This window comes from Miniopterus natalensis, chromosome 7 (genome assembly GCF_054644295.1).
Source record: "Miniopterus natalensis isolate mMinNat1 chromosome 7, mMinNat1.hap1, whole genome shotgun sequence".
Lineage (NCBI taxonomy): Eukaryota > Metazoa > Chordata > Mammalia > Chiroptera > Miniopteridae > Miniopterus > Miniopterus natalensis.
Genome location: NC_142087.1, coordinates 5,350,661 through 5,361,903, shown reverse-complemented (window position 1 = coordinate 5,361,903; position 11,243 = coordinate 5,350,661). Strand labels below are relative to the sequence as shown.

Below are 11,243 nucleotides of genomic sequence, written 5' to 3'. Positions count from 1 at the left end.
TGCAGTGGGGGAAACTGAGGCCCACGCACAGAAGGACTTGCCCAGGGTCGTCAGTTTAGACCAGCGCCCTTCAAACCAAGTACGCTCCCCTCCGAGGGTACGGGAGACGGTCCTCATGGGGCGCGAACACCGCTAGTTTTAAGGGGTCCAGAAATGCTTTCTGTGAAGAGCTAAGTATTTTTTAGTCTTTGCCGGCCACACGGCCTCTTGTCACAATTACTTAAACTCTAGAGCTGTGTAGCACAAGGGGAGCCAATGCGTACTTAAAAGCATGGCGGGGCTGTGTTGTAACGAAACACTGGTTGTGGATACTGAAATCTGAATTTTATAAAAGTTTCACGGTCACTAAATAGCATTCTTCTTTTGATCTCTCCCCCCCCCCCCAATCATTTAAAAATGTCAAAATCATTCTTAGCAGTGAGCTGAACAAAAGTAAGCCATGGGCAGACTTCTTGGTTTCAGGGTGGCTGACTCCTGTTTCAAGGGATTTGTTTTCCCAGGTTTTGAACTTCCTGAAAAGTCTGATCTCTCAGAGAACTGCTCTGCAAGTTTACCTCCATTCTCACATCTGCTTCCACCTTTGCAAAAAAAAACAAAAACAAAATAAAACAGTCCTGTGTGACCCTTATCCCTGCACCCCCCCAACAGTGTGTATGAGGGTGGGGGGTGGGGGGTGAGGGGGAGGGTGGGGGAGAGCAAGGGGGTAAATCCCCTGGGGCCCCAAGTACAGGTACTGTTGGAATTCTTAGAGGGGAGCATCCCATGATAATCAAAGTACCAATGGTGTCTAGCCTCCGTAGCTCTTCTTATTTTATATGGTGTAAAGATATGAAAATATGATATAAAGATATATAAACACATAGATAATATGTCTTTATAAGAATATGTGTGTCTATTTGTCTTTCGAAGGCTGAAGCATGGGTCCAGAACCAGGATATTTCGGCCTCTGCTGGCTTCCTATGAAGAGTGTGTGAAGAGCAGAAAGTGGGCGCCCCTGCGCCGTCCCAGCCCTTAATTACCCAAAGAGGAAAATCCTCCCGGCAGACAGCCTCGGAAGTAAAGCAAGCTTCAGATGCCGCTCAGGTGCTTCCCGACGGATTTAAAGGAAAGCCAATTTTCTCAGCTTGGCTTTGGAAATAAGCTGAGAAAATGAATGAATTTCATGTCAGAATAGGAAATCCTTTTGCCAGCCAGATGGATTTTGCCATCTTTTCTGTCCACAGAATTGAAGGAGCTTCTAATCTAGTTGTCAGTAGGTAGATCATTAAAAATACTTTTTGTTGATAAATCGCTGTGTGATTTTAATTATCAGTCATCACATTGCTTTAACAAAGCACCTTTCGTTCCCACCAGCTCTTTAAGTGAAGAGGGTTTCTCAGCACCTACAGCCACTGGTGTGCTGGTAAATATTTAACGATATGTGGTGCATGGAGGGAAAGTGGGGAGAGTCAGAAAGTGCTATTTGTTCCATTTGCCAATTTCTGTGGTGTCAATATTCCCACCACAGCTGATTTCAATTACCAGCGTGATGCCACTGAATTTAGAGTTAGTTAGGGATGCCACACAAATACAATAGGTGCAAATAATATCAAGAACATAGATAACAGTAAAATGTAGGCAAATAATTAGGCAGTCATGTTTTGAGTACTTATTTTCTTTGTTTCTTATATAGTTTATTTAATTGTAAGTTTATATAATTTAATTTTTAGTAATGATTATGTTTAGCTACCACCCACAAAATGCCCCAAACATGAAACCAGTTTGTACTGGTTTCACCACACCACTCACTGTTCAACAGCCGTAAAAATTAGCAATAAAATTATTGCTAAAGTGATCTCATTCTAGCACAAGCAGTATTCACCCAGGGATGTGTGAACTAACTGGTGAGGAAAATCACCCACTGTACTTTTTCTGTTTAATAATTATTTCTCAAAGTTTGGGAACTGGCTTCATGAGTGTATACATATCAAATTGTACACTTTAAATATGTGTAGTTTATTTTATGTCTGTTGTATCTCAATAAAGGTGTTAAAATTTTTGGTGGGACATTAAAAAATTATGATGTATTTACATTTTTTTTATCAATTACATTCTTATGATAATTGTAATGATAGAAAAATTTAATACCTAGTGTTATGGTCATAGAAAGTAAAATAATGATCCAATATATCCATATATATTTTTTAGGCAGAGGAATATGACCGAGTTATCAATAAGCCACGCCTCACGTAAGACCAAGAACCAAGGAAGGAAAAAACAAAACAAAATAAAAGACCGAGAACTGACCGGCAAGAAGGGTTAAGTTGGGACATTCCCCCACCATACTCAGTGTAGCCCCAGCGTTCAACTTCTGGGTTTCGATTATTGCTAGGAGCTGCGTGGGGTTCTTGTAAGTTTACTGTTGAACACTGTCCACAGTAGGGCCTTACAGCTCGGTCTAACGGTGGTGACTTCTGTAGCCCTCTCGTGTACTATGGTCTCTCATTTTACTGTGTGCTGCAGATGGACCATTTAGCTGACCTGCTTTCACCGTGCCTGCTCATCTGTCCCCTCCTGGACATCTTATAGGTCAGTCCCTTGAAATACTCTGGAAGATCAGCATATTCAATTCCATAAGGGACAATGTAAATCCCTTTGTCCCCCAGGTCTTCTCGAAGCTTCTTGAACTCTATCTCCTATCCGAACTAGCATGAAATGTGTTATGTCCGATTTATGCTTCTGAGTCTACACCAATCCTGTGGCACTGACCTCATCCAACTTGGAAATGAGAAAAGGGCTTGGAAAGTGGTGTCACCCACAGCCCCTCCTCAACCAGGGAAAGAAATGACTTGTTTGCGTAGAGTTTCTACATCTCTCTCATAACTTCAGTGTTTCTGAGCACATCCTGATACCCAGCTGGATGAGGTCAGTGCCGCAGGATTGGTGTAGACCCCGTGGATGGTAACACTTTCAGCTTCCGCTTCTCTGGAGAACCTTTTGTTCATCAGTAAGGTCAGAGGGTGCGCGTGGTTTCCCCTGGGCTGCTTCATACACTGTTGAAAACCGTAGCCAATACCAGGGCTCCATTTCCCATCAGATGGAGCACTGACCGAAGCAGAGTCTTCCGTCTTTGACTCCAAGTCATTGAATGCTGCATGTAACAGTCTTTGTCGCACGTGGATCGATCATTACTACCATCAGGAGAGAGTTCCCAAATAAGGTCATGGGCCACATGAGCAAGACACTTGTCTTCATGGAGACATTTCTGAAGTTGTTTGCTCTCCTCATCTTCTAGAAGGTCAAAATCGGTGGCAGCATCCAGGAAGGCCTGAATTAACCCCTTCCAGGATTTCGGGGCTGGAACCTGAGGTGCAGCCGCAGCTCTCATGTCTGTTCCAATCACCAGCACAAGTTCCCCGGGGCTTCTTACTTTTTAAGCTTGGAGAAAGCGTCCTGGGCTTCGTGGTGGGGGCTGCACCATTGCTGAAGAATCTGCAAACGTCTGTATCAGAGACTTGGCTCCCTGTAGAAGTCATCGAGTTTCATGTCCGCGACAAAAGCAGCCACGGCTCTAACTCCGTTCATGTATTTTTTAAATGGAGGGTTGTAAGTATCAAATTGCTAGGGTATTTAATTAACTGGATATGTTTAAAAGAGTTAGGTAACTATTTATTTTTAAGTGTATGACTTTATAATGTATCAGAAATTACAACCATTGTAACTTTGTCAACTTTCAATGACAAAGGTTAGCTGTCAACTAAAAAGTGTGCCAGGAAGTAGTTTTTCAATAATCATTTAGAGAGTACACGAGCAAAAACGACTGAAAACTGCTAGTTGAGACAGTTAGTGGAAGCTCTTCTACAAAACTATGCCAACCCCCTGAAATTAAGAAATTAACTTCCCCTTCTCCAAGGTGTGAGAATCTCTCTGAAGGTGCGCAGTATGTTTGAATACAGCTATCCGTGGCTTTGTGGGGTTTTAACCTGTGCTCCTTGGATTGGGGGCAAAGGGTACATGATGGTCACTACCTTTGTAGGGTATGTTTCTATGTAAATTTTTCTGGGGTAAGAAACTTCAGATTCTCTCTTTAGATCCACAATGAAGTTATGACCTCCAAAGACTTAAAAACAATTTGGTGGAACCCTGAGGCACTTTACAAAGTTCTAATGGGTTCTTCTTTGGCTCCCAGAAAACAAAATGCAGTAGTCAAAGTTTTGTAGAACTCAGCTGGAGTACACACACACACACACACACACACACACACACACACACACACACACCCCAAACAAGAAAACAAAAAGCCAACCAGCAAAACAAACAGAGCTCACACAGGTTTTAGGGTAAGAAGCGCTTGACTAAAATCCTGGTTCCATTACCTACTTAAACAAACAAACAAATAGCAGTGAAGACCACGAAAGAGGAAGAGGAAGGGGGAGGGGAAGGAGGGGGAGGAGGAGGAGGAAGGGGGAGGGGAGGGGAAGGGAGGAGGAAGGGGGAGGGGGGGAGGGGGAGGAGAAACATAGAAGGGAAATAAATAGGTAGATAGATGATGATAGATGATAGATAGATAGATGATAGATAGATAGATAGATAGATAGATAGATAGATAGATAGATAGATAGATGATGATAGATTGATAGATAGATAGATAGATGATAGATAGATAGATAGATAGATAGATAGATAGATAGATAGATAGATAGATAGATAGATAGATAGATGATAGATAGATGATAGATAGATGATAGAATAGATGATAGAATCCTGGTTCCAGCACATGACTTGCCAGTTAGAGGAAAGTTTGAGTTATTTTGCTCCTCAGTAAAATGAGGGTAAAAGACATATTTCTTGGGGAATTAGGAAGATGGAACAAGGTGAAGGCCAGGTCCATGGTCCGTGCCTCCACATTGGTTCCCCCACCTCTTTCTGATTTTCCTACCCCTGAGATGGAGCAGTCAGGCCATGATCTCCTCCCAGCCTCCTTTCAGCCGGAGGAGTGATCCAGGGAGCCCAGAGGCCCTGCCCACCACCCCTCAAAAGCAGAGCTGACCCCCGCCCTAGGCCAGGGGTGAAGCTGTCCCCACCCCCCCCAGGCCTCCCAGGCCAGAGTTACCTGAGGCTGTGTGAACAGCTGGAGCATCCACGACACCAAGGCCAAGAAGCTACTACAATCCTGTCCCTACTAGCCCAGCTCAAATGCCTCCTCCTCTTGGAAGCCTTCTTAAATCTCTCACTTCTCATGTAGCTCTTATCTCTCTTTCCCCTGAGACGTCTAGTTCTCTATCTGTCCCCTTCCTTGGGCAGACGTTCCTTTCTCTGTGTGTCTCAGAGGTTAAAAGCATAAGCTTCAGGGTCAGAGAGACCTGGGCTGTAATCCTGGCTGTGTGACTTGGGACACTTGACCTCTCTGTGCCTCGGTTTCCTCATCTGTAGCTTGTGAGTCATTATAGTTGTTCTACAGTGAGAGTGGAGAGTGTGATGCCTAGCACAGTACCTAGCACATAAATGTTATCTGTTTTTATGATCACAGGGGTCTCCTCTGCGTCTGGAGTTATCCCCCTCCCCAGCAGCTCCTCACACAGAGCAAGTAACAGTAACCATGTCACTATTTTCAGGACAGTTGAGAGAGTGGGTGTGGGGCTCTCTCCCAGAATGGCTCTCCCCCCCCCCCCCCCCAGCCTTCCTCAACATGCAAATCTCTCTCCAGTTCCAGACAATGCGCTTCCAGAGGCCATGGAATGTCCAGCCGCTGCCTTGCATAACTACAGAACTGGGAAGGTCCCTCCTAGACCTTTCAACCCTGGAGACAGGCAAACCCATTGTAAGATATGCAAACCAAGGCCCCACACAGTGAGTCAGCATCCACCTGAGGTATTTTAAAGAATTCTAAAAATAACCCTCCCCCCTCCAATCACCTTCTCCTTGCTTTTCTTTATTTTTGTTACAACACTTCCTTACTTGACAACACATTTATTCTTTAACTTATGTATCATCTGTTTCCCCACCAGATGTAGCTCCATGAAAGCAGGGACACTATCTTGTTCACAGACGTATCTCTAGTGCACTGAAAGGTAACCAGTTGGATTCCAGGCTAGGGTTCATGCCTAGGTTTTGGGTCCAATCCCCGGTGTGGTGTGTGTTGGAGCAATGGATTGATATTTCTTTCATATTGATGTTTCTCTCTCTGTCTCTCTCCCTCTCTAAAATCAATAAAAACATATTTTTATTTTATTTATTTATTTTAAAATATAACTTTATTGATTTCAGAGAGAGGAAAGGAGAGGGAGACAGAGAGACAGAAACATCAATGATGAGAGGGTCACTGATCGAGCCCACAACCCAGGCATGTGCCCTGACCAGGAATCAAATCCTGACAGCCTGGATCCTAGGTCGACACTCAACCACTGAGCCACGCCTGGCCAGGCAAAAACATATTTTTTTTATTTCTTATTTTTGTAATACATCTTTATTGATTTCAGAGAGAGGAAAGGAGAGGGAGAGAGAGAGACAGAAACATCAATGATGAGAAAGTCATTGATCGAGCCTGCAACCCGGGCATGTGCCCTGACCGGGAATTGAACCCCGATCTCCTGGATCCCAGGTCGACGCTCAACTGCTGAGCCACACCCGGCTGGACCAAAAACATATTTTTTAAAAATATTTGTTGGACGAGAGAATGAAGCTGTCGCCCTCCAGCGCTCCCACCTACTCCCACCCTTAGTCCCCCCTCTCCTCTCCCAGGGGTGTTGTAAGGTTACAATGAACTGTAAGCTGGAGATTCTTGGGCAAGGGTTGATGGCTGGCGCCTCCACTCCTCCCTTTGTTCACTCAGTTCCTGGGACACTGGCCTCCTTGCTATCCCTCCAATGTGCCAATCTCACTCCTGCCTCAGGGGTTTGCACTTGTGTTTCCTCTATCTGGAATGTTCTTCCCAGATACTCAGTTGGCTCCATCCCTCACTTCAATCAGATCTCTGCTTAAAAAGCCACCTCTTCAGGGAAGTCTTTCCCGACTGCCATCTCTGACCTAGTTCCTCTCACCTTCCCTATTCTCTCCCCCTCTCCCCCTATTTCCTTCACAGCACTTCTCGTGACTTGATGTTAAATTTTATAATTTGGTTGACTTGTTTGTTGTCTTTCTCCTCCGTGATAACATGAACTCTATGAAGTCAGAGTTTTTCTCTCTTCACTTTATTTCTATATATCTGCATCACCCAGATCAGTTCCTGGTAAATACCAATGAATATTTATCAAATGAATGACTGAATGAACAAATGATAATGAAAAGGTGAAGAAAACAGCTTTTCTTCTTAAAATAAAGCCCTGAATCCTCCAAGGTCAGAGAAAGAAATCATTTCTAGTTAGGGTCAAGACCAACCACACCCAGCTGTGAACTGAGCGAGTCACTTCCTTCTTGGAGCCTCAGTTTCTTCATCTGTTAAGTGGGAATATTGTATCCACAACTCACAGGCTTGTTTTAGAAATTACATAAGGATTAAACGAACTAATATAAATGTCTGGCACACAGTAAGTGCTGAGCAAATGCTCCTCTCCAAATATGGAGCCTCACACAGCCTTTAAAAAAGTCTGGGTAACAAAGGATTCTCAATCTTGGGGAGAAAACAGGCAGGCAATGAGCTCTCTCTCCTCTCTCTCCAATTTCCCTTCTAAGAGACGAACTCACTGGCCAGAGCCCAGGATGGCCACTGATGCAGAGGACAAGCAGCCAAATGCTGGCCTCCCACATAGTTTCCAAAAACTGTGAGTGCCGAGTTGTATGACGTGTCCCTGAGACACGTGTCTCCACTACGTGTTTTCATCAAACATTCCTTGAAAGGGTCATGTGAGCTGGGCTGTAAGGCAGCCTAGGGGAGGAAGAAGGGAGAAAGGTAGGGAGCTGGAGACCCTTGGGGAGGGATTAGAGAGAGGGTCCCACATTTACTGAGTTCCTACTATGTACCAGGCACTGGGCTCACTCTGATAACTATCTAGATCCTTGCCATAAATCTGAGAGATCAGGTATTGCCACTCCTACATTCCAAGAGAAGAAAAATAACAATAATTAATATCTCCAACATTTACATAATGCTGAGTGTGTATCAGGCAGTGACGTAAGCACACATTGGACTCTCAGGACAGCCCATGACATGGATACTACTCTGATCCTCATTTAATAGAGGAGGAAACAGACCCACAGAGATGAAGTAACTCCCCCAAGGTCACCCAGCGAGATAGTAGTAGAGCCAGGATTCAAATACAAGCTGGGCTCCAAAGCCCTTAGACCTATATGAGGACATTTCCCAAGGGCTTTGGGGGTGGATTTGGAAGTGACCCCAGTAGCAGTTGTCCTTACTTGCCCATAGTGGGGGCCTAGTGTGGAAATTACATAAGTGACGTCACCAAGTGATCAGAGGAGTTCCTGGGGAACAGTTTGTCCCAGCTTGTGGCTGTTTGTCACTCTGCCTCTGACCTGAAGTTTAAAATTTCATTCATAAGTTTGGAATCACAAACTTGGCCGTGAGAGAAGGGCCCTTGGAGATCAGCTATTCTAGTCCAACCCCCTCATATTACAGATGGAAAAAAACCTTGAGGTCCAAAGAGAGGCATGCACATGGCAAGGTCACAGAGCAATTTTCTGTTAGAAGGAAGAGTTGGTTTGAAGTCAATTACAGATCTTGTTCTGTAATTACCAAAGATAGCTGCCCCCGAATCACGTGCGGAGCTCTTTAAATATACAGATTTCTGCGCTCTGCTTCTGGAGATCCAGACTTTGGTTTGTAACAAGGCCTGGGAATCTGCTACATGATATGTTCCTAAGGTGATTCAGATGGAACAGGGCCATGGCCTGCATTTGCAAGTTGAGTCCAATGCCCCTCTCTGGGTTTATAGTTTGGTATACTAAGAACCAGCATGGGACCTGCCTAAGGTCACATGACAAGCCAGTCCAGTCCTAGCTCAGGCTTTGTGGTCTGAACCCAAAGCTCATTCTTCTCCAGCTGCCTGTGGTCAGATTCTTAAAATGGACCAAGGAGCCTGGCCAAGGGAGTTACTGTGGTTTTCCCCAGTGCTTGGTTTCCTTGTACCTTAATAAAAACACAGGATGGTGCCCATTTCTGGGGCTAGGAATGGTGAGAATTCAAGAGCTGCAATCCTCCATGGAAAAGGAAACTGCAACAGGCTGTCCTGCTGGCCCTTGGGGGTTTCCCAGAAACAAAATTCCAGGCTCTGATGTCAGCTACCAGCACCAGCTAGTCAGACTGCTTCAACACTCCAGGCTCCAGGCTACTGGCATATTCCACTTCAGGAGAAAGGGTAGGAGGAGATGGGGTGGATAGGGTCCAGCTTCGACGTCAGGAGACACACCTCAGGAAGAGCCACACATTCCAGCACCTGGAAGGAAGATGAAGCTGCTTTCAGGAAGTTAAGCCTCTCAAGCACCTTTCCTCGAGCCTCTCCTCCCACCACCCTTAATCCCTTAGCCAGAGCTATTTGAGCTGAGGGCTTCACCGTTCCTTTTCCACTTCCCACTACTACAACACTCATTTCAGTTTCCTTTCTTTTTTTTCTTCTGGCATGGTATCTTGGTGTTTGGCGTCAGATATCCTGGGTTTGAATTCCAGCTCAGCTTCCTATGAGCTCTCTGATCTAGGCAGAGTCAGCCCCCTCTGAACCTCAGTTTCCACTTTTAAAAAGGACCCTAACATCTATCTTCTTAGATTGTGAGGATGAAACAAGATCATGTAGGTACCTAAAAAGATGTTTTCTCAGAAAAACTAATCATGTAATTAGGGTGGGCAAAAGTAGGTTGATAATAGTAATAAAAAATACAATAAATAGTAAATAAATAATACAAGAATAAACTGTTTCTAGTACTCACAACTGTAAACCTACTTTTGCCCACCCCCGTATTTTTTTCCAAGTGAAACAATAGTTTGAATTGAGGCATAAAAGCACATGTGTTTCTGTCACACAGAAGGGGTTGGCATTAGGGTTCTGGTTTCTAAGATAAGATTCTGTCTGTCTGAGACACAGCTTCTATCACAGCTTCTTGCGAAATGAATTAGAAAGGGAGCAAGATATAGCCTGGAAAGAAAATCATTACTATTGCTGGGAAGCTGTAAAGGATGGGAAGATCTTAATCAAATTGGTGCACATTTAATAAAGCCCCAAGGATGAAGGGCATGGTGTGGGGGAAATGGTCTAAGTTTCTGGTGTTGGCAGTGATGCTGGCATCTCTTTCCACAGCAAGAACTCACCCCTAACTGGAGGCAGCAGGGTGGACTTGGCAATTTTGACTGCAGCAGCATATTGGGGCTCCCCTGTTCTCTTTCTGGATTTCCAGATCAGTCACCCCTTTCCCTGAAGAATTCAGAGAGGAATGGCAGGGTCTAGGTCATGGACACTGCTATTGTTCCATGAAGCTGGCCAGGTTTATGTCCCATTCTGACAGGCCTGCACACTCAGGGGCGCTCAGGGTGATGAAGACCTTGTTGTACATGTTAAATCATTCAGGATGGTGGTCCAGTTTCTCAGCCTGCAGGGCTACTGTTGTTATGAAGCCAAAAGCCCTGTTGAAGTCTTTGAAATGGAATTGCTTGAAGATGGCATCTTGGCCTTCCAGCTCGTTCCACCCCACAGCCCTCAGGTTTGGCAGCAGCTGGTTCCTCTCCTTAGCCTGTGTGCTTTGCCAGGCATGTCAGGATGTAATGAATGTGGCGATGGAGAGGGCGAGAGTGGTGTGGCTCCAGGTGCACCCATCCCTGTATTTTTATTGAACTTAATTGAGGCACGTAAGAGAATGATTGAGCTGGAAAGTCCCTCAGAAGTCTCTGGCCTTAATAACTTCCACACTGGAGTCCAAGCGAACTGTTTACAGTATTTCCAAATGATAAGGGAAATCACATACTTATTCTTGATAAAGTCTCAAGTTTCTTTACTTTTGTCTGGAATTGTATCAACCCAAGGTGATAATATGGTTATCACATGCTGTTCATAAGTTCTGATTGGTAGTTACATGGGTCTTTGACACTTTTTTAAAATGGGAAAATCATTAGCAGAGGGTAGATTAAATGTTGGAAAACATTAATGTCTAACTCCTCACTTCATAAACAGGGAAGCTAAGGTTAAAGGAGGAAGCTAGTTATACTTCTAGTAGAGCTGCTCCAAAATCCAGATTCCTTTTCTGGGACCAGTGACTTCCCTTCTTCCCATTCTGGGGAGGGGAAAACTATTACCAATGAGGTTGAGGAGTTTGGGTTTGCTGGT

General features: G+C 44.6%; 2 pseudogenes; both read right to left on the bottom strand.

The window, feature by feature from the left end:
* Positions 1 to 2,437: 2,437 nt before the first annotated feature.
* On the bottom strand, positions 2,438 to 3,515 carry LOC107530866 (protein FAM118B pseudogene; annotated as a pseudogene).
* Positions 3,516 to 10,366: 6,851 nt separating this feature from the next.
* Positions 10,367 to 10,673, bottom strand: LOC107530880 (pterin-4-alpha-carbinolamine dehydratase pseudogene; annotated as a pseudogene).
* Between the last annotated feature and the right edge of the window lie 570 nt (positions 10,674 to 11,243).